Genomic DNA, 25,308 nt, shown 5'->3' on the forward strand with positions numbered 1-25,308 from the left:
TTACTGTTTTAATCCATATGGTTATTGTTTGTCTCCTAACATTACTCTTGCAGTTTAAAATGTTAATGGGCTGTTTTTATTTAAATGAATCATATAATAAGACAACATTTATGATGTTATTGAATGTGAAGCATAGCATAAATGACAACTATGAAAAATTCTTACATTATTACACCACAGTATATTTCTTAAAACCCTCAAATCTTACATATTCTAAAACTGTATTTTGTTTATTAGTATGCTTCATGTTCTTTTAAAGAGTGATTTAAAGGTGAAAAATAAAGACTGATTTGTCTCTCTTAAAATATAATATGAAACATAACTTCTTGCCTTTTTTATAGAGAGAGAGAGTGAGAGAGAGAGAGAGAGAGAGAGAGAGAGAGAGAGAGAGAGAGAGAGAGAGAGAGAGCGAGTGAGCAAGAGAGAGACAAAGTTAGATAGAGTGTGAGAATGAGATCATTCAGTGTGGTCACTAACTGATCTTCTTGTTTCAATGTAAACACTCACAACAGTAACTCAATATTCTGCTGGGATACACATCAAAGCACAAGTTCATCAGTGTGACTGATAAAAAATACTGTTTATCACTCCTCATTAGCATTTGATAGAATGAGGATATAAGATACAGAATGGACATGTTTTTAAATTAAGCTGCACCTTTGTGAGTGTTTCTTTGAATGGACTGTTCACTGGGAACATGGATTCCCTTTAAATGCATTAAGAGGGGGGTCAAAGCAGGGCCTAGCCTGCAGGGCCCTACAAGTGGCAGATCTAGTGATGGAGTCCATGCCAGTTCAGTACCGAGAGAGAGAGAGAGAGAGAGAGAGAGAGAAAGAGAGAGAGAGAGAGAGAGAGAGAGAGAGAGAGAGAGAAAGAGAGAGAGAGAGAGAGAGAGAGAGAAAGAAAGAAAGAAAGAAAGAAAGAAAGAAAGAAAGAAAGAAAAACCCACCAAACTGTACAGCGGCCGATGGGCCTCATTCTATCAGAAAAGACATGTTTCACATCAGATTCAAATGGAAAGGAGAAACACACAGAAGTAAATAAATCCGTTTGACTTACATGCTGAATTGTAGATTTTGTAGGTTGTAGATTTTGTTTCTGCATGAATTGTTTACTTAAACATTGTCTTTTGTTGATTCAGCAACTCAAGTTTAGTCTATTAATATTGAACATGTATGATCTGGTACAATATATTTGATAGTGTCTTATTCACTTTTTTCAGTGCTTGATTGCCAGTCATTTATTTTTGCAGATTCATTGTTAGCTGCCTTTTTTTTCTGTTAAAAAAATAACACCAGTAGGAATGAGACTTTCTCCAATTCAAATGTGCAAATAAACTTAACAATATCTTGGGGTTAAAAACAGTTTTAAGCACTCTTAAGACTTGGGTTGTCATAAAAACACAGGAATAGAGCTTAAGGGCATTTATTTTTCTTAAGTATAGAGTGCTCTACATCGTAAGACTTCTGTTATGATTGATGACTGGGGGTCATGTAAATGATTTCCCCACACTAATTTGTCAGTGAAGGGATGTTTGTTGCTTGGCCAGAGGATTGTTGGAAGGTCTGCTTCTCTCTTCTGGCAGAGAGCATAACATTACATGACCTTCTGTCACAGGCGCTTTCATAGAATGCACACAAAAATCCTTCCTAGTGGGTTTGCTGAATCGTGTTTGGGACTAAATTAATAGTTAAAGCAAATTAAAATGACCTCTATATAGAAATAGCAATTCATCATCAGAAGATGCACATGAAGGTTGTGTGCAGTGGGATGGAGGAATCACACATTAAATTGTCGGTATTAATTGAATATTTGCTCTGCAGTAGATGAGCTGCAATTACTTGAAGAGCCTCTAATGAATGTAATCACCCTGACTGGGGAGAACACCATATCACCTTTCTGCAGTCCCAGAACAGCCAAGAGGACAATTTCAGGACCAAATAGGAGAAAGTGATTTGTTACAAGGAACTGCCATTTGTAAAATATGCCTAAGTCAATGTAATAAATCCCATGGTTTATATCCTTTTTCTCTCAGCATACGATACCTTGGAATTGGTCTTAATTATGAACCTGTAATTATAAATGCACAACACATTTTTCTCCATCCATGTTAATGCTTATTTAAAATCTTTGTTTAGATCTCATTAATTATGTAAATACATTATCAGATTGTTGAGTTCTGATGCTGAACCACTCCTGATCTTGGCATTTATTGACATGCATAGCTTGCTGCTCATATATGTAATCAAGATTAAATTGATTGACTATATGTATGGATTACTTGAAATGTTACACTACTCTCTTAAAATAAACCAGAAAATAATTTTATAGATGCTATCAAAGACTTTGACTTCCCTCAGACTCTGTTGCAGTTAAACATAAATCTGAACTGACAGTACAAATTTCACAGATAGACCAGTTACCCATAGACCTGTGGACCTATAGATACATGCTTAGTCCTACCATTTTGACAGTGAATGTTGAGAAGCTCTGTGAAATAATTTAAAATGGAAGTTACATGTGTGACCATGTGGGGAGTTCTTGTGCCATAGGGACATAACACTCTACTCTGTGGTACAGAATCATTATAATTACAGGCAGAACAAGGCGAGGCAGTGAGCCTTAAGCGGCAGGATGACATCTGCACTCATCTTCAGGGGAAATGTACTGTCAGGTGTGCCATCCTGCTTCCTCCTCCTCGGGAGCTTTGACTTCTCCCTTCACGTCCTTTGTGTAATGATGTGTTCTACCTTTTCCATGCTCTCTTGGTGATTTTTCCCTTCCTTGCTCTCCTGCGCTCATGAACAGTTTTTCTGTTTCCGCACAGACGCAGGGGGTTCGTTTTACATGACCACTAGAAGGCCAGACATTATGCCAGAGGCCTCCTACGCAGGAATGTGTCTCAGAATGAGGGCTGGAACAGCCTTGGCAGGCCCAGCAGACATTTTGCCAACAGCCGTGACTGCTCCATTACCTTGGCAATTATCTTGTCTTGGCAAATCTGATGGCGCAAAAATGCAGAAACCACACATGCCCATACTTATATTTAAATATGATAGGTGGGCAGATAAAGATGAAACTCTTTTTATTATGTCTTTTGTTGGACACTGAGAAAGTTCTAAATACTTTGCAAAGGGACAATTAATATTGTCAAACATCGGCAAGGTCTTTTATTGTGAATGTGATATCTCACAAAGGACACAGATGTTTATTGTTGAGGGTGAAGCGCCTCAAGATTATGATAATTGATTTAGTTATGCAAATCACTGATTCAAATTAATTAGACACAACTTTGTGTTGGCTGAATCTGCTAAGCCTACCACTGTGTACAATGTAGTTTGTGCATGAATATGTTGAAAACTGCAATTACTGCTGTCTTGCCCAGGAACCTCACGTGTCATGTTGTAGGATTTAATTATGGCTGGATCGTGAGCACTTCAAGCTCTGGTTTGTTTTATGGATCTACCACAGAGAGCTGGATATGTTACAGAGAGGGCTAATCCTGCATGTGTGGTGTGGCCATCTGCATGTGTATAAATTTGAATTACAAACCATGAGCAGACCAGGGCTGAGGAAATAATTAAACCAGATAATTTGTGTCTGCAGCAGGACACTGAGGTCCATGGGGTTGGGAGGCGTGTTTTTCCCCTCCACCCATTGAGTGAATGGGGGAAAATAAGTGATAATGAAAGGAGACACTGGGCAGTGCTGGGGAGGACTTGGGGACCAGGCCACACACCCAGCAAATCAGCTAGCTACACCACACACCCAGCCAATCAGCTAGCTACACCACACACCCAGCCAATCAGCCAGCTACACCACACACCCAGCCAATCAGCTAGCTACACCACACACACAGACAATCAGCTAGCTAGACCACACACTCAGCCAGTCAGCTAACTACACCACACACCCAGCAAGTCAGCTAGCTACACCACACACCCAGCCAGTCAGCTAACTACACCACACACCTAGCAAGTCAGCTAGCTACACCACACGCCCAGCCAGTCAGCTAAACCTCCTTTCAAGGGCAAGCTCAGTAAAACCTCTTCTTGATCTCCCATACCAGTATTTATTCATTGTAAATTGGACATCCTTAGTTTTTGTTGTCTGATATGGTTTTATCCATGTGGGACACTGTGTGTGGTATTATCATATTAATTGATATGAAATAACTGCATAACTTTCATTTTTGCTTCAGAGTTGTTGAGGTTTTATTATTGAGGTTCAATTTATTACCCACACACAAACACACAAATTTCTCATATTGTCTGAATGTGGTATTGATATTAAAATAAGGAAAGGAATTAAATGTTTCCAGTGTTTCTTCTTCAGGACAGACCGCTGGTGGTCCATGACAAACATAGCAGTCAAGCAGTCATAGTCAGGCAGTCAGATGTGATCAAGAGTGAAATGCAACATATGTTAGCACTGTCTGTGTTTGTCAACACACTGACAGTCAAAGAGAAGCAGAAACATATGCACCAGTGACAAAAGTGTAGCTGTTGTAAGTCCAGTACAGCTGAGAGTTCTCTCACTGTCATACAGACTTTACGTTTTAATAGGTGAAAAGTCAACTCCCAAGTCTCTTTACTAATTAAAAGGTTGCCAAATATGCATATAACATAAAATTATAATAAAACTCTGATTTTCTCTTTTTATTATAATAAAAATCTGATTTTGATATGGACAAATAGCAGTGATGCTGGGCTGTGGATTCAGAACAACATGAACATTTGGCATCCACATGTCATATTAGCAATACCAACCCACCTGACACACAAATTGAAGGACAAAGCTTTTGTCATTTGCATTCTTGGTTCCTGAGTCACACATATTTTGCCTCATACAAGAACAGCAAAAGCCTATATGTATGTATGCAATTGTGTAAAGACATTTAATGCATTTAATTATGTAAAGGACAGTTCTGTAGATAGATTTCAATGAGGTATGGTTATGTAAACTTAAGATGAAATTACAAAACAATGGTGTAGAATGTGTAAACTGTTTTCTAAAAGTGAACGTTTTGAGTATATTCCTTTACATACCGTCATCTTGCCCTAAATTTTATAATCTGGCAATTGAAATGCATAATTGTTAAGTGAAAAATCACAAACTATAACCAATAGTATAACCAACTGCAGTGGTTATCATTGCTTTATAAAGAAAGACAGCATGATTTGCAAGTGTTAATTAGTGGTTAGAAATAATGGTGATTAGATTATTGTAATTTCTAAGCCTTCACTGAGCGCATCCGAAGTGTGTGTATATATATATATATATATATATATATATATATATATATTAGTTCACTTACCTGTCAAATATGTCATTGAATATTATTCATCATTTGGTTTAGCATTGTTCACCTTGAATATTCTACACACACCTGTGTCTCATTTCTAAGGCATATACAGTACAGAGGATTTGTTTGATCTTCTCTTTCAGAACTTCAAGACTTCAAAAAAAGCTATTTTTATGTCTGGCCTTCATAAGTAAATTCTTTAAATGTAAATGCAATATTCTTGATGGTTTTACTTAAGTGAGCTGGAGAGGGGACAAGCAAGTGAGCTCTGGGGGAAGACAGCACTACACATGCACAATCATCGCTGTTTTACAGCATTACATTGCCAATGACAGTTTAATTGGTGGGCTATTGAGCTTTGGTCTCATGGGGAAGAACACCACTGCAGTGATAAAGGGATTCTGCATTGCGTCTCAGCAACGGTAGCTTGTGTTTTGCATACAGTGTGCATGTGCTGCGAGTTGAGAAGTATCGATCATACTTATGCACACACCCCTGTAACTGTCAGCAGTGAAAGCAGTAGTTAGTGATCCAGTCGCAGTTTTGCTGTGAAAAGTAAATACTCATTTACAACTACCACACCACACCGAGTCATAAGAAATTAACATGTATGAACACGTCCTGAAAATGCTCGCTTTTTTTTCTACTGTGTTTTTTTCTTTCTTGTTTTCTTTTCTCTGAAATGCAATATTACACCTTAACATAAGGATGTTGGAGGTTACCGAACACCCTAGAAATGGTCCCTCAGAGTGGGAGTGAAAGGAGGTTAGCCCTGCACCTCTTCTCTCTTGATCGACACATGAGCAGGAGCCCTCTGGCTAGCTGTCAGCCAGACTGATTGATCGTGGATAAGTGGAGGAGCGTTCGTGAAAATGTAAAGAGGCCCAAGCTTCCTGCATACAGCGCAGTGTGTTTCCCTAAAGGTTACATTACAGTCATGTCTTCTTATCCCCCCGCTCAGACAAAAATGAAAACATCTGAATAGCTATGTTTATATATTTACTTTGGGTATACATTTCAATGAGTTATAAAATGTCCATACCTACTTCAGTGTCAGATTATTTAAAGTGTGATGAGTTTACTTGTGTATTTGATTTGTTGCATCAAAAGAGGTGAGTCATGTGGGGAAAAAACATGTTCTCACAAAAAATCTTTTTATTAAAGTATTTTATTATTACAATAACAGAGTAATTAATAATAATAATTCTAATAATAACAATAATTATTATAATAATAATAATAATTACTAATGATTGCTATAATTATAAATATATTCATAATTATAATTATTACTAAGTCTTTTGTTATTGCAATAACAGACTAACGAAGCATTCTTTTTCTACATTTAAGTCCATGTATATATATATATATATATATATATATATATATATAATACATATAATACTTATACATATATTATATATGAACTCCTGCTCACTGGATATTTTCTCTTTTTTGGACCATTGTCTGTAAAACCTAGAGATGGTTGTGCATGAAAATTCCATGTAGATCAGCAGTTTCTGAAATACTCAGAACAGCCCATCATATATATACACACACACAAACATACATACATATATGTGTATAATATATGTGTATATATTATATGCATATATATTATAATGTGTGTGTGTGTGTGTGTGTGTGTGTGTGTGTGTGTGTGTGTGTGTGTGTGTGTGTGTGTGTGTGTGTATGTATGTATGTTTAGGTAGGATTCATTGTGTTTTTATTGTATTTTTCAGTAATCCTTGAGAGCATCAAAGCATACCACTGTGTTCTCACATAGACATTAAAAACCAATTATGACTGACATCCATGCAATTTAATTAATCACAAACAGCCTTGCAAAGGTACTGTGGAGCCATGTTTGGCTGAAGATTTCAGAAGTCATTAAGCTCAAGGTGGATGGGGGCTTTACTGTTTATGCTCTGAAAGTGTTTGCACAATGTGAACTCAAAAGGGTTTTCAGTGGCTTCATTGGAACTGTTCCGCCTCTAAAGCAATAAGCTGAGTGAGTCTTCTTCATTTCACTGCATTAAAAGATGTTCTTTATGTACTCTTTTCTATTTATCTGTGGAGACAGCTCTATTGACCTTACTTATGATGGAGGTCCATTTTCCATCTGTTTGTACATTATAAACCAGGCAGTGAAGACTAATAACATGGAGTACTTTCTACTTCCTTTAGCGAGGGCTTCTCCTTAGCACCTTAGTGCCAAATGGACTGGTCATTACCGACTGCTGAAAATGTCCATTTTGTGAAAAAGTAGGAATTCAGAGGTAAAATGTAATCTTTGCTGTCTTTAAATAATTTCAGTAGAAAATCTAGCACTTTACTAACTCAATATGTCTAGACCCATATTCACTGGGTTTTCAGTTTAGCAGAGAGCTCTATTCAGTATACTTGAAGGGGTACCCTTAAGACTGCATCCACTCGTCTTGTTTTTAGATATATTTGAAAACTGTTTAGTTTGCTTCCATTTGTATGATTTCACTCATTGTAAAAATGTGCATCTATTCTAACTTTCTGGAAGTTTTGTATTTTTTCGTTTATTTGCAAGTTTACCCTCATAACAGATTGTACATGTTTCACCCAGGCTCTCAAAATCCTTTTTCCAATGTCCATTTCTTTTTATTTTGTCTGTGAGTGAAGGCTTCTATCAGGAAACAGAACTAGCAAGCACTTTTATCCTTAATAAAATATCCCTCTGCTGAAGTATTTGTCACATCAAGCCTCTCTGTAAGCCTCTCACTCAATACGAAAGCATATCCTCACTCTCTGCTCTTCCTTGTCTGTTGTTCTGCCTTCTTCAGACTCTCTACCAAGAGCCTGGCAACTGATATCTCAGTGTTGGAGAAACAAGATGGCAGTAATGTCTACCTGACCATTTTTACTTTTAGTACTGTCCTTCCTCTGCTGTACCCCAATGTCTAAAGAAAAACTCTGAAAAAAAAAAAATCTTTGTTGTGCATGAGAAATAAGAAATCATAATAGTCTCAGATTTGTATCTTCCCATTCAGGGGAAAAAACTATTCAATAGTGGATCAGGTGCTATTGGCTTCCAAGATAGTTTTCACTGTAGTGATAAATTATGGTTTCTTTCACACAGTGATGAATTTTTAAAAAAGGCAGACAAAAATGAAGAGCCAAAGTGAATCTAGCCATGTTACTTTCGTTAGCGGCAGACGTGACTGGAGCCTGACAAAGTTAAAGCACGCACGTCAGGCCCTTGAAGATGCAAGGCTGCTCTTAAGTTCCTCAGCTGGTGTACACTAAAGCACTTTGCTGCCCCAGAGCAAAAAAATAAAAAATAAAGATCAATACTGGGCCTGATAATGGTATTCACGATGGATTTCTTTGCTGTCGTCTTCTTCAAAAATGCCATCTTTCTTTCACTAATGATGCCTAACCCAAAGTTCTTATCTTCACTACCTTAATTTCTGTCCAGCCATTACAGGCAGACAGTGACTTAATGAACAGCAAATGGAAAAGGAGGTGACTATAAATCATCCTCTCATTTTTCCACATGGAATTATTATTGTGTCTCTTTTGACATTACCATAATCAGGGCCTTTCCAATACTTACTTGAGTTATGCATTGAAAATGCATTAAAATGTAAAATTGCCCCGAGGTTGAAGTAAGCTGATCACCCCCCTCCCTAACACACACACACACACACACACACACACACACACACACACACTCACACACACACACACACACACACACACACGCACACACACACACTTTTAGACTTTTATGTAGTGTATCATGTTGACTTTTGCATAGTGTATTAATGGAGGTGTTATTTCAAAGTGGGCATTTTAACATACAATTCACTCTACATGGAAATTAAAACATTATACACATATACACACAAATGTAGAGGTACTTACATTGGAGAAACAGTGAGAAGGCTTGTTGATTATTTTGGGGAATACCTTCAGACAATCAAAGTTAAGTATTTGTTATTTCCAGTGGGAAGGAATTTTAATGCTAATGGACACTGCATTAATGACATATCTGAATACTCTGCCCATTTCTTTTGCTATGGCAGTAATAGCAGTTAGGAAACTGTCCAAAATGTCCTGTTGTTTTGGAAACCTTTGTACTTCATTGCAATTTTGACTGTCTCCATGTCTTATATGACAGAGCACTGCAGTTACTTGAAATCCTTATTCCCTATATATATATATATATATATATATATATATATATATCACTGGAATTATTCCAATATAATATGTATATAAAATTCTCTACTTGCCCTCCCCAGCCGTCCTTCAAGCCCAGGTTCTCTACCAGAGGCCTGGGAACTTGAGGGACCTGCGTAGTATCTATGACTTGAGATTGTTAGATCTATCATGATATCCTTCTTATGCTGTTATCCACCACTACTATGTCCAGTTGGTTAGCCATTTTGTTGGTATGTATCTGTAAGTCCCACAGGATGTTAGCTTGGTCATACTCCACCACCTTTGAGGGTTTATCACCTTTAACCTCCTGCCCATAGTCAGCACAGATGTTTCTGTATACTATGCCAGGCACTGTTTATTGCATTCTGTGTACACTCTGCCTACTAGCATTTTGCATCCCGCAGTTATGTGCTGGATTGTCTCAAGGGCATCTTTGTACAGACTGTATCTGGGGTCCTGCCCAGTATGGTAGATCCCAGACTATATTGATTTTGTATTCAGAGAATGTTCCTGTGCTGCCATGATTAGTGTCACTGTGCTGTCTTTCAACCAAGCCATTTCTAACCAATGGTAGATTTTCTCCATATCAGCCATCAGGTTTCTGCTGTCTGAGCACTCACTAAGCAGTACATCAATTGGGGCCATCTTCCTGGCATACTCCTGTATCTTGGATAGATAATGGCTCCGAGATAGTGGCTTTGATGCTTCACTTCTGGCATACAACATGGTGTCTTACATGTAGAGGAGGTGGCTGATAGCTGCTCCATTCTGTAGCCGGTATCCGTTGCCACTCTTTGTGATGATTTTACTGAGGGGGTTTAAGCCTATGCAGAACAGCAGCTAGGACAGGGCATCTCCTTGGTAAATCCCATACTTGATGGTGACTTGTGATACTGGTTGGCATCTACGGTTGGCTTCTACAGCCTCACTGAGATCTTGATGAAAGCTTCTAAAGTCCTGTTTATGTTATATAGCCTCAAGCATTCCAGAATCCATGTGTGCTGCACTGAATCACAGGCTATATTGTAGTCAATCCAGGTGGTGGTGAGGTTGGTCTGTCTATTCTTACAGTGTTGAGTGACTTTTGTATCCACCACTAGTGCTTGGCTGCTCTGGAGTTATTGCCAATGCCTTTCTGGGCCCTGCACATGTATTGAGCCATGTGCCTACTCTTCTTCGCTGTAATGATGCCTGACAGGATCTTCCATATTGTGCAGAGGCAAATTATTGGCTGGTAGTTAGGTGAAACTGCCCCTTTCTGGGGGTCCTTCAGGATCGGAACTGTCTGGCCTTCAGTTAACCATTCAGGATGTATTCCATCCAATAACAGATGGCGAATTTGTGCTGCCAGGTGCTCATTGAGTGCAGTTAGCTTCTTCAGCCAGTAGGCGTGGACTGTTAGAAACTGGTTCAAAGTGACCAGTCCTTCAAGTTCGATCTCCTCTGTAGCCAGATCAATCCAGGGAAGTCAAGAGACACTGACACCAAGGTAGTGAATCAAGAGAGTTCCACCTTATTGAGGAAAGCACAGAGTATATATGTGTCCTATATCTACTATCTAAATCTACAGGATGATGGAGAAAAGTGAGGCATGTTCTAAGGGTCTATATAGAAAGGAAAGAAGCAAGGTTAGTAAAGATTAGATGTTCTTTGCATGGGCCAGCCACGAGCTGTTCCCGTACCCGCCATGAGCCACTCCTGTGCATAGAAAGAGACAGCGAGAGAGAGAAAGAGAAAGGGAGGGTAAAGGAGACAAGAAGAGGGAGCGGATGAGCTCGGGTGACCAGCTCATGGACAAGCAGAGACCTTGCGTTGGGTGCATGAAGACAGAAATGCTCCATTGTCTAACATGGACCATGTCAGGGCTTGGAGCTGTCCAGCTCTTCATACTTGAGACCCTTTCTTGGACATCTGCTAGCATGATGGTTACTGGATCCTGTTCATGGAAGTTGCTGTTGTCTGCTCTCAGATTCAACAACCACTGGGCATTATTGTTGTGTGATAACTGTTCTCATATGTTTTTCGGTATTGTTCAGTCTCCAGCTTTGGTGGGTCTGTTCTCATGCTGTTACCCCGCCACTGAGAGTATGCTTTGGATGGATCATGGGAGAACATTGGCTCATGGCAGAACATGGGAGAACATTGTTTATTCTCCTGGCTTCTTCTTCTCTTGTGTACCTCTTCAGGTGGGCAGCCAGAGCTGTTAATTTTTGCTTGGCAGTCTCCAAGGCCTTGAGCAGGGACAGCTTGTTGTACTTCTCAGGCACCTTCATTACACCTTTCTGCAATTCAGAGGATTCTACTCCTTGATGATGTTCATCTTGTAGTCAAGCATCTCAAGTATCACAATTGCTGTGGCATATATCAGCTGGTTGGTCTCAGTGATGATTACAGTAGTGATCAGCATTCACATCTTCCATCAGGTACTGCACTTGGTTTTAGTAGTCTGTTTTGACTGATGTCCATCTTAGCCATGATCTTCAATTTCAGGTCAGCAGCTGTGGTGTTGAGCTTAAAGCATGGGTTCACTGGGTATCGGTTGCCTATTTTGGGGTGATGATGATGATATCTCTCTTCTGATCTGTTGCCTGGCTCTCCCCTGCCATAGAATTTGTGTTGCACCTTGTAGATGTGACAGCAGTTGCTGCTTGCAGATATTGCAATACTGAGCTCCTACTTGTTTCAGTGTTAGTCTAAATGTTGGATTTTGAAGCACTTAGTGAGATAGTGGGTAGAGTAAAGGACCCTGTCTAAGGACCTTGCAGACACTCTGGTACTTGCTTCAGATCTCCAGTCCCTTACTACATCTAAATATTATGAATACTATTTTTTGAATGCTTATATAATTCAATATGACTTGAATAGAGTCAGGCTGTTAAGCACCATTAACAGAGATATAATTAATTTAGCAGATGTAATTACACAAGCTTTGCGAACATCAGGCTTTTCAGTGTTGTGCATGTGAATCCGGAAGCAAAACTCCAGAGAAGATGTTTTTGTAGAGAGTAGACCCACTACCATGCAGCAGTGCACCATACAACAATGCACTTTAGAATGTAATTGAGATGAAAACGAGATTTACAGTGTGGCCGGTGAAACATTTTCAGAGTTTACTATAGCTCCAGGCACAGAAGCATACATTTCAGATTTCTCAGGTATACACATGGCACATTTATGCACAGTATTTATGACTCGGCAAAGCCATATACAGCTTTGGTCATATAGTCGATTACACTGCAGAACATGTGCTTATGTGTATAATAGTGGGATAGCAGCTTTACTTTCTTCAGGCAGATGGCATCTCCTGTAACCAACACTATATAATTAATGTTTATTATGTAAGTTGTTTCTGATGGTGACGTTTCATATAGCAGAGCTGAAGATCTTGAGCTAGATCTGATATATGTTACAATATGTAGGGGAATCCTTGCTGGGAAATTGCAGAGCATGCAAAAATATGTAATTTGTTTCTCATTGGAAATGATTGCTGGTTGTGGAATAATAATAATAATAATAATAATAATAATAATAATAATAATAATAATGTTTAATGTTTAACGTTTGATGAAAATGAGATCATGAGGCATGAGAAGTTGCATTAGTCTGTCAATTTTTCCCTTAACTACGCATCTGCTGGGGTTACATCAGTCAGTATGGCTTTAACTGTCACGTAGTGCATCTGTGTTCTACTGGCAGGGGATGAAAGGATTGTGAGCTCTATTCAGCTTAGAGGCCACACATGCTGCTCTCTGCACTAACCAATCCCTTCAGCTATGAGCTTCTGCAGCCCTGACCTGAACTCATGAGCTTCTGCGGCCCTGCCCTGTAGCTGTGAGCTTCTCCGGCCCTGTTGTGCAGCCGTGGACCTGATGCAGACCCTTTCGGCTGCCCATCCTAATACCGCAACCTCAGTATCTTTCCTATTTGTTTGTGGCAAGAACTGCTGTTCCATTCCGCCAGAACAATGGTTCTTTTTCTATTATCTCATATTGTCATGTATTACTCAGGGACATTGGATCTGTGGAAAGAGAGCATCACAGTCCGGGGTGTAGTGGCACAGAGAGAGAGGAACAGAGGCTGACATGTGCGGTGAGACCTGTGAGTGCATCATGTCCTCCAGTAGTTTGGCTCGAACTTTACTGAGCACAGGAACCATTTCACTACAAAAGGCCTGTCATAGTCCACTGCTGTCCATTAGATCAAGGACAACAACAGAGCCTACAGTGTTTTCCCTCCAGCAGCTGAGCTAGCCTGGGCTCAGTAACACACCCCATTTCAACAACAGGTGTAAGGGCTGATGGGAATGGGGAAGAGCCCTGAGCAGCCTCCCTCTCTTACACTTTTTTTCTTTCCCTTACTACCCCTCCACCTTTTACACTCCATTCTGATCCTCCCCTCCTTTCTGATCTCACCTCTATTCCGATCCACTCTTCTTTTCTCTCCTCTCTTACTCTCCTCTCTTCTCCTTCTCTCCCCCCCCCACTCTTTTCTCATGCCAGGATCTTCTCTGGCTGTCTGTGCTGCAGTTTGAGCCCCTCTGGCTCGTTTTCTAAACCTCTGTAACCATCACAAATGAGTTCATGATGACTTTATCTCCCTTACCTTTTTATGTAGCTTTCCTCCATATTAATCCGTGTTGCAGTTCACTACACTTCTTTTATGTTGTATCTTACTAAAGCCTCTGTGTGTGTGTGTGTGTGTGTGTGTGTGTGTGTGTGTGTGTGTGTGTGTGTGTGTGTGTGTGTGTGTGTGTGTGTGTGTGTGTGTTTGAGCAATTGTGGCATGTATTTTGCAAGTGTACTGTGGTTACTAAACTAACATTTAATCTTGATTAAGATACAGAAATGGTCGTTTTTTTCTGCGCTGGTCTGTCCTCACATACAGTAGAAAAGGAGACTACAGATGTGTCAGAATGCTGTTTCCACTGAGGACATCAGCAGTAAAGGGGCATCAGCTGCTCTACTCTCATCCAATCAAAGCTGTTTATTAAGGATTTATTTTTTCCCCAACTTTCTCTCAATTTATTTTTCGGTCAAATCTTGTCACACATTCCTTAGTGATTTATTTCACTTTAGTCGTCGTACACTGAAACAAATTGACAAACAGCATTGGCAAACATTGACAATTTGTCATGTTTATATATCTCCACGGTTGGAGCTGTGGGTAGCCCAGCACCTCTAATGAATATTGCAGAAGCTCCAGTGTGCTACAGCAGGAGAGGTAGGGAGAGGCGGCGTGCTATATCCACCATGACCTTTCCTGGCCAAGCATGCTGTGCTGACTCTCAGACCATTGGGACACCTGACATAGTTTACACTCTGGGGTAGGTCCCAGTTCTCAGGAGGGCACTGGGGCTGTTTGTGGGGTGGAAGTGGGATTTAAAGGCCATGATCCCTTGGAGGGACCTGAATACATTTCTGACGACTTTTATACATGATTTAGCACTGAATTAGCATAGACTGAATTAGCATAGGCTGTGCAGCTGTAGTTTAGGCGAAGCAGCACTGAAGAGCCGTATAGCTAATGTGTCACGTGTACAGAGAGAGTAAGGATTGGTTAAAGCTGGAGGACTGATGAAGGGCGGGGTCATTTCAGCTGGAAACCTGATTACTGATGCATACAGTGAGTCCTATGGAGGGTCATTAGGAATCCGAGCAGCTTAGACTGTTTGTGCAAAACCAAGTGTCACTCTATTAGAGCCTCTCATCCCTAGTCTTGACATTTAACCTTACCTCAGCCCCTGGAGAATTAAAACGCCCAGGGTTTATTTTGCATCAGCACAAATGTAATGAAAAATACAGAGCAGGTAATGTGTGCCAAGAGACCTTAATTTGCGTTGCATACCTAACCAAGCTCGCTGCCGTAATTGTCCCGTGTCTCTCCTTCCCGCACTGCTGTGACGTGTCGCCTTGCTGTACTCCAGTGTGTGCGTGCGTGCATGCGTGCAAGCGTGGAGGACTTTTCATTTGTCATACTTATTAAAAAATCCTTGGAAGTATGACACTGCAGCCTGACTGAACCACTTCTCTTTCACTTCCGAGAAGATTAAAAGATTGATTCCCCATTGGAGGCAAGTAAGGAACTGGCATTATTTCCATTTTACTCACTGCTGAGGCAGAGAGGCATAGAACATTCCCTGGGTTGTCAGGCCAAAACGATGACAACATAAATCTTGTGCTGCCTTTCAGTACATCATGGGGCGCTTTACTAGAGCTGTCAAGACAATAAGTCCCATAGTTAAAAATAAATAAATAAAATAAAATAAAAAGTGAAAATAAAAAACTGCTGAGCACTCAGATGGTTGGTTGGTGCCTTGGTAGAAAAAAGGAAGTGATTCTCTTTTAATATGGCTCCTACCAATTATCTCAGTTTCAATTACTTCAGATAACCCCATGATGTGATCCCACTTAGATTGATGCTGTAGAATTAAATGGTTCTTCTTTCCAAAACTGTAATCCTTTAACCTTGAGTAAATGGTTCTGCTTTGCAGTAAATCAGTGCTTTTATCTGTTTCTTCTGATTTTTGCTGCATGTATTGTTTTATATAATTAAAATGTAAACTAGGTCCTTCCATGCATGGGTTCTCCAACAATGTTCAATCATTCTTTATTGCATTGGACCTTGGCTATACAAAGGATTCTCGGTGGAATCATGGAAAGATTGAATGGGTCAAGAGCCTAGCTTGGTTATTTCCTCTAATGTGCAGGGAGCTTGAAGGCTATCCAGGAGATTAATATCTCCACAGGCTTTTTGGAACACTGATATTTATTCTCCCCAAAGTTTACCTTGTTTGGAATTACTTCATGTCCCAGCATCCCTGCTTTACTGCGGTGTTTCACATCTCTCTCTCTCTCTCTCTCTCTCTCTCTCTCTCTCTCTCTCTCTCTCTCTCTCTGTCTCACATGCATACACTTGCTCAGTCACACTGCCTTTCTCTAATTCTCTCACATCTTCTCACCTTCCTCTCATTCACTGCTCCCAGCCTTGGCAACACGCCTTCCACCCTTCCTCTGCCCACCTTTCTTCCAAAAAAACTAAAATCCCAGCTTTCACAAATGCCCTACATTGCAATCTGTCATTTCTGTCCCAGGCTCGTTTATTATACAATGTACCTCAAAAATGCTAGAGTGAAATATATGAAAGAATCTGAACCAAAGTGCATGGGACATTTGGCCTCTTTTTTCACAGCATTCCCTCATGCCTTAAGCCATGTCACGATCACTGACTTCATGTTTAATAAGTGTAGTTTGCAGAGATATTGTTCCATGAAAACAGATCTGCTGGCATGTCCAACTGCCTTTACACATTGTAGTTTTACACATGTGGTAGGATATAGGCTGTGCCCATGTAGGCACATACAACAGGTTAGATATGTACCGCATGTAAAATAGTCAAAGCATTTTTAAAAAGCATGAAATGACACGAACAACACTAGTTTACAGCAACAGTTTTTCTAGTTTTCTTGTCTGTTGAATCAAATCATTCAATCTTAGGCTGATTTCAGCTTTATAGCAGAAGGTGACTGCAGAGTGACTACAGCCTCTCAGCAGCTGTTGCAGTAGTAACATCAGAAATAGGAGTTATTGTATAATACCACAGACATGACTCATTTTACCAGAGGAAACTCAGCTGTATGGAGAAGCAGTGCGACAGTGGTGCCGATCAGCATGCCCACCACTGCAGTAGTCACAGAATTACAACTGTGAGACAAGCTGAACTTTTGTCTTGTATCGAAGCATTTCATTGGACGCATTTGTCATGCAGAGTGGATGAGTATTTCAAGAAAAAATTATGTATGTTCACTATGCTTAGCTATAGTGCACTATGCTTTTCATGTATCTACATGGGACATCTCAAATATGTGAGAGGGGGTTGACTGGAATAAATGGGCCACAAAGGAGGAGGTGAGCTTTGTCACAACATGTCTGAATCACTTTATGGTCAAACTTAAGAAAAATTAGTTTCCAAGGATTTTTTTTTTTGGTCCTGCTGTGCTAACCTAGTCCAAAATGAAGTACAAGGCACACTGTTTTCTGTTCTCCCATTTTACCATTTTCTTTGCCTTCCTGACTGATTACACTCAAACTAGGTCTGGCCCGAATGGTTGAATGGAAGGCCATTAGGAGTTTCTTTCCAGATCTGGCCTGAAATGGAGGGGCATTAGGAGTTTCACAATTTTTAAGGCAGTTCACAACAAAAGAATTTTAAGATAAATCTGAAATTTATGAAGCACTGAAATGTGTGTTTAATCTCAAAAATGTGTGTTTAATCTCTTTAGAAAAAGTGCACTTCATATGCCCATCAAAATTAGAGAAATAGATGTTAACAGAAACTGTTTTGATAAATTATTTTTGAGCAGTTCGAAGTATTTTGTGTTGTCAATAACAGCTGCATGTTATAATCCAGGCTTCTTCTGAGCAGATCAAAATGGATGCACATGCACTTAATTTTTGTGGTTGCTCTAGATTATATACAACTATTGACAAACTATTGGTTGAAACTGGTGATTCTCAGCAGGGTTAAGGTTAGAATTAGGTTTATAATCAGGATGGGGTTTTGTGTTGAAGTTAAAGGCTGAAGTTAAAGTTAGGTCTGAGGTTAGGTTTCGGGTTAGATTTAATAGAATGTATTGTATTTCATTTGGATTTCAGTTGAATTTAATTGTTATTCAGGTGGATGTTTGTTAAAGATTAACTAATCATCTACAGAGCATCAACAGATCATCAAAAATAAAGTATTGCCTGGATGGCAAACTGATAACTGCATATTACTACATGTTCAGCTGTCCAAACTCTATTTTATTGAAATGAAATTCATATTCAGTCTCATTCTGGCTGTCTAGTTTGCCCCCCTCTCTAGCCCTCAGAAGGAAAACAATCAAGAGGGTGCCCAGGCCTCCAGACCCTTACTAGGATGCTGAAATCCCCTGGCTTTGGATTAGCTGCATGCACAGGCAGACTGGGGATCAGAAGACGTAAGTCCTTCCTCGCTAATCTCCCTCTGTGGGGTCAGAGACAAGCTCTCGTGAGCCAGCGAGCCAGCACCGTTTGGACTCCTGCGAGGGTTATTCATTCCATCCTGGCCACAAGGTGCTCTGTCAAGAATCGATTGTGCTGTGAAATTGACAGCACAAGCCTCCCCTTTGTCTTACATGGCCCTGCCCACTTTCTCTCTAGTCACTTTCTCTTACTCTGCATCTCACCTTCTGTCTCTCATTTCCACCCATGAGGTAAAATTGAGACTGTGTTTCATAAATCTCATCTACAGCTCCCAGGCTCCCCCTTCACCAGTGTGCTGGGATGGCATTAAAGAGTAACACTCTGCTCCTCTGTGTTGCTCGGGGCCTGGATCTGCTTAGAATAAAGGTGAGATGACAGTGAGTCCTTTTGTTTCACCTGCCCCACTCTACATTCCCATTCCTGCAGGGTTTCGTGAGTGGTCAAGGAGAGATGGATGAGACACAGGACTCCTCACTTTCTCCACTGATCTCACAGTGAGAAGGCAGAATGCATGCAAGTGGAGAGATGCCTGGTGCAGAGTGCACTGAAGTGCTCCCACTTCCGTGACTGAAATCGTCTCATTTCCTGTGCAGCAGTTGTAGAGAGCACCTTCTGACATAATGAAGTTCTCAGAATATCTTCACATATTTAGAGCTCAGAAAAACGCACACAAACATGCTTGCGGCCTGCATGTATTGTACTATATATAGTCAAAATGGAAGAGAAATGCAATAGTGGTCTAAGAAACCAAGTGTGACAAGTGAAATTAGGACATGAAGTTTGCTTCAAAAGCACAGCTGAACAAAGCCTGAGTCTCACAATGAAAATGTCCTTCACCTCTGCAAGTCGGTGAAGAGACTGCCAGAGGCCACAGTTAGTACACGCTTTGATCTTCTTCTGCTTCTGACTTCAACCTCTGTGACAATAATAATGATGGTAAAAATACTTTTATACTTCTTTTTTGGGGGGGAAGGGGGGCCTTTCATGTGTTCCCTCTGACCTAAAGCAGCACAGTGACAAGAAATAAACAAACACAAACATATGAACCTTGCACATGCTCTAAAGAGTAATCCCAAATACAAGACATTTCGTAAGGCAAACAGGCAAATAGGCAACATATATGAGAGTGAGTGCAGTATTTGTCATTGTTGCATTTTTTACATGTGCATGCATTTGCATCTGTGCATATATGGCACATATGCAAGTTAGTACTCATTCTCTTTTCAGTTTAGGCATGGTTTTATATATGCTGTAGAAACAATGGCCTTCTGCTCATCCTCAGTGAAGGGAAGGAAATAGGGTTCATAGAAGAAATAATATTTACAGAACAATAAAAATGAAGATTGTCACGCATCATTACCTAGCGACACACGGATGCAGATGGAGTCTGTTAATATGTACAGTATACACATTCCGGTCTGTTTACTGGATTAGTGATCTGAGATGTGTGTGTGTGACCTTGATGTCAAACAAAGAGCAAACTTTGAAACTGCTCTTCCCCTCTCTTTACAGGCACCAAGATAATGTCTGTGGTTGAAATATGAATAATAGATTTGTGTTTCTTCTCCTTTTATCTGCTAAGTATACAATTCATCTCACTCCCAGTCCATCAAACAACCTTTGAAACAAGAGAGCATGTGATACACTGCCCAGTACTGGAGGCTTTTGTATCTATTGTTTGCTATTTATCTCTACTTGTAAGTACTCTCTCTCTCTTGGTCTCCCACTCTTGCTTTTTCTCACTCTCTCTCTCTCTCTTTCACTCACTCTCACTCAGGCTCTGTCTCACAAAACTGTAATGTAAACCCCTCAGATTGCACTGTGCACATGCCGGAGCATGATTAATTGAAGCAATATGAGCTGTAAAGTACATCCTTGGTGCTCCTTGAAAGCTTTTATCTTAGATACGATGTACGTGCAAGCTCAATGTTTATTTTGAATCCAATGTGTGTCTGTTTAAGGGAAACTGAAATGGAATCATTTCTGTTTTTGGTTGATGACTAAGAAAGGACTGGTCATTGTTTTGTTGTTGTTGTTGTTGTTGTTTGTAGTTTGCTACATATAGCAAAAGGCGATTTTAGCATTACAAGTGCCATGCATTTACCATAGAAACCTACATCATATCCACAGGAGTTTTCAATATATCAGTTTATTTTTTATTATGCCTATGAAGCAAGTTGATTCATGGTGGATGATCGATGCACTAAAAGTACTGAACCCAATATAACCATAACTTTACTAATAACTGCACATACAAGCATGCACAAGCACCCAGTGTGTGATAATTAGCATAGTATATGGATTCGCTTATAACAGACATTTTCTTTCCTCTCTGTTATAGTTGCTAATAATTTCCCATCACTAAGGTAATCACCTCAGTTTGATCCCAAGCCAAGCGATAACTGACATTTTAGTTTACTAAAGATATTTTCCAGGTGACCTTTCAGACTTTGATTGGCTAGCTGATTGCAGTCTTGTGTGATATTACATGGACAGGTTAGTGCTGGAAAGAGACTGAATGAACAGCAGTGTGCAACATCAGGATGGACACAGAGCGTGAGGTGTACTCACTTATATTCCAACAGTATGCTTTATGAGTGCACTTAAAGCAGACCTATGATCAATTATAAGCTTAGGTATTAGCATGTCATCCTAAACAATGGAGGGTTTTTTTTACTGCTGTCACATGGCCTAACTACTACTACAGTACTACATTAATGTGCATTTAATTTCATTGTACAGCTGCCTTCAATTAAAGCATAACTGTGCATGAAACTGTGTACCATTTTACTCAGGACCTATTGTATATTTACATAATTTCAGCTTTTTTGTTTGGATGCAACACAATTCAAATTGTCATACATCTAGGTTGTGCTGTGGGGTCTTTGGATGGTCTAGCATCTAAAATAATAATAAAAAACTATTTGATTTGGTATTCCAGGCCAAGCTAACAATACTCATCTGAGCACACTCACTTCACAGCACTACACTTGCAGATACTGTTCTGTATGCTCAGTCCACAGCTCCTCACGCTCCCTTTAAATGACCACACAAGCACATGCTCTTCTGATACTTATTTGAAAGAACCACAGTTTCAATGAATGAATATTACAAAATAAAACCAAAGTAAAATAGCTCTCTTTAGTACAATTTAATGCAAACCACTCATTCCTTCACTACATATGTTTTTCTCCCCTTTCTTTAATTGGATCTAAATATGTGATATAAATATTTCACCCAATTTCTAGAATGTCAGCTTGATGAACTGATCATTATGTTAATGAAGATGCAAAAGATCAGATATTGGCAAGTCTTGTGCTTACAGAAGCAGTAAAGATTTGCAGCATGATTACAGCAATCCAAATCTACTTATCCAATCATCTTTAAATTAGTAATCAAAATATGCATCATAAATGGCATATGATATTTCAAATAGGCCTGCGTATTGTTCTCAGTTAAGGAAAATGTTCAAATCAACCCATGAAGAGAAGGGGAGGCCAAGTCAGGATCAACTACTGTGATGAGATGTCTGTTAAAGTCTAAATGAAAAATGGATTAGAAGAAGTTCCCTTCAAATGTGAGAACTTACAGAAAGAGAAGACAAAGTGGTAACCACCCACATCTTGCTGTTGCCTTGACATATGTGCTTGGAAAATTTCCATTTGTATCTCATAACAGTTTCTGTTCATTGCAGCTGGTGAAAACCATTAACAGCTGGCTCTAAGCACATTAGCCCAGTACCAACATTTACAGTGATTATTATGAATTACAATTTTCCTAGAAATGCTGTACTCTCTCTCATGCATAGCAGGTGTGTGTTTGCACTCTTAGCTGATGGGGAAAAGAATACATGCACTGAAGAAAGGGAAAACCCCCTCCCTCCAGTCCCCCGAGGTTCTTGTGTTTGAGAGTAGGTGGTAGAGGAGGAGAGGAGGCATCCTTGTGCTTTCAGAACAGGTAGTAATTAATGAGGCAAGTGGACTCTCTGACCTGAAGGAGGATGGAGCGGATGTCTTCAGCCCAGCTGCACAGTGAGTGAGCCCACGCAGGGCTTTGTCTCCCGCCCTCAGTCCAAGGCTGCAAGCACCAAGCATCAGCTGTCAGCATAGCCCAAAGAATGCAGAGGTATAAAAACATGCTCAGTGTATAAGGCTGTCATGCTGTGATTCTCTCTCGCTCTCTCTAAGGATCTTTTTCTTTTAGACGCTGTTGTCCTCTATATGCATCCGGCTCTGATTGCTTCCCCATACTGTAGCTTTGATACAGGAAATGTCATTGACACTGTCTCCATGTTGATTCTCGGAATCAGCCTTTGGCTGTGCCTGGATGCAAGATAGCCAGACTTTGATGCTTCCCTGTGTTTAAAAAGAATATTATTCTCAACTGTATTCTTTTCTTCAGTACATATATTTCCATTTACATCAAAGGCCTTGCAGAGCTGGATGACGAAACCTCAGTGTCATCAGTGAAGGCAGGATGTATTCTGCCTTTCCACTGCAGAGGTGGGCTTGTTCGGCACTCTTCAACCTTGTAGAGAATTGTGGTGTCCAACATTTTTTTCTGAACTGAACGTATGAATTGATTATAATGTGTTATTAGTGCCACACTCCGACAAACTGACAGCTGACAGTTGCCTCTTGAAATGCTATTTTACCAGGCATAGAGGAAACAAGTGACCTAAACACACTGCCACTCAAGCTAGCCATAAGACAGGAGGTACTGATGTGCTGGACAGGTTAGTTGGACTATGTCAACAATATGAGGCATCACTGGAGGCTAAGGAGGAATGACATGATTGTATTTTCGTGGGTGCGGCTGCTATGTTACTGGAATGAAGCTATGGGAGTTTTCTCTGTTAGTTTTTATGGAAGTCACTCTACTGCAAGCTGGCTACCCCATTGTTTCCTATTAGTACTCGCCTGCCCTGTTTGTCACCTCACTTGCTACTAGTGGTGGTCATGCAGTTCATTGATCAATATGGTAGGGAATGATAAAAAACTAAAAATACCGAAACAGGACTATGTCTAGACTCTTTCAGACTCTTTCATCACAAAGCCTGCATTTGTTGTTCAAAGGAAATTAACCTTAGAGGGCCTGTGTATCTGCATTTTCAGAGATAAAACCTGCAGAGGATATGTGGTCAGATAATGTTTCTGTACTGATATGTAATATGGCCTTGTGCTGGCCTCTGTAGTTGATGGGATTTGACTGAACTAATCCATGCTGTACTTTCATCCATAGCAAGGTGTGGTAATGAGGTAATTTGTCAAAGTTATGGAAAGCAGACCATTCCAACATGTTTTTCCATCTTGCTGAAAGGACGTGTGTCTCCAGACAAATTGCCTCGAAGTGCTGATAGCAGTAATCCCTTAAAACAGACATGTTTCAATGCCTGAGGCATCACTCTATTCTGACCAAAGTGCAAAAGCCATTAAAAGTTGAGAATGTGCTTATAATGTGCATTGAGAGCAAACTTGTTTTCTCTGTTCCAATAACAAATTCCACCTTCCACTCTAACGTGTTCTGTAACATGAGTCAGAGGTACGTCTCTTCACATTTTTTCCATGTCTAGAGTAGAGCACCAAAGGGTTTGAGACACAAAAAGCTTTACAACTCACTTACCGTAAACCGTGGGTGATAAAGAGAAGGGAGAAATCAATAGAAGTAAGACACCACAAATCTATCGATGGAAAGCAGCACTGGAGACTGCCCAGATTAAATCCACAAAGTCCTACAGTGATGGAGAGAGAGGTCTTAGAGACTGTCCCTCCACTGTCAAGCCTTGGCTGTTAACATACACATCTCTCATCTCTGGGTTTTTAATTAAGCCCCCCGCTTAAATTAGAGGGATTAAATTAACACGACTGAGCTGGTAAAAAAGAGAGCCAATGAGAGAGGAGAAACCATCATCAATATCTTAGATGTGCTAAACTGGCATGATGAAGAGGAGGCATGGTATCATTTCTCATTGGGAGAGATGCCATAGATTACATAATGCATGATGGCACCTTCTCAGGACTCTCTCCTCGGCCTTCTCAGTGGTTCTCCCTGGAGGGGCTGGGGAAATTGCCATCACCTGAGTGTAAAAAGACAGTGGACAGATTCATGTAAGATTCAGCAGGGTCCCAACTGGCTACCACCACACCAAGCCACTCCCTGTCCCCTTACTCTCTTCCTTCACCCAACTTCACCTATCTATGGTGGTATCTTTGTCTGCCGTCATCAAAATAGGTGACTGCCAGAAGAGAGATGGTTGCCACAAATCCTTTCTTCACCTTGCCCCTGTCTCCCTGTCCACATGGCCTTCCCAGACGTGAGGTTCAGCTGGGAGCCGAGACCCACTGAGAACAGCCAGATTCTCCAGATGGCTGTTCGAGGGGTGGTTGGGAGGGGGTTGCATTTATTCACAGCATAGAAAATGATCTAGTCAGGAAAGAGAAGATGGTTCTGTCAGTAAGTGTGTGTGTGGTAGCCCTCAGGGAAAACCTGTGCCTCACTACCGGAGAGACTCCAAATGATGGAGCACTAACGATGAGTCAATCTGAATTTCCAAAAGATTTATGGTAGATTCTCTGTCAGGTGCTTTTCACTAATAGAGTCATTAAAATGAGGGGTCAAGTGCTCCCTGTGCTGATTATGACTCTCATAGTGACTGTCTCCCCAGGACTCTTGAGAGAGGTAGTGGAAAGGGTAGCCCATTGTAGTACACATTCTTAACATTTCACAAATGCCCTGAATATTCAGAATGCTTCTGGCAAGAATCAAATCTCAAAGTTTTTGGACTTCCTTGGTGATGTGCAGAAAAGA

General features: G+C 40.3%; 1 protein-coding gene across 1 annotated transcript in view; it reads left to right on the top strand.

Moving 5' to 3' along the window:
• ca10a (carbonic anhydrase 10 (inactive)a) overlaps positions 1-25,308 on the top strand; it is a 90,275-nt gene that overhangs the window by 36,369 nt on the left and 28,598 nt on the right. The window lies entirely within an intron of this gene.

Source organism: Electrophorus electricus, chromosome 15 (assembly GCF_041902795.1).
Source record: "Electrophorus electricus isolate QZ-2024a chromosome 15, ASM4190279v1, whole genome shotgun sequence".
Lineage (NCBI taxonomy): Eukaryota > Metazoa > Chordata > Actinopteri > Gymnotiformes > Gymnotidae > Electrophorus > Electrophorus electricus.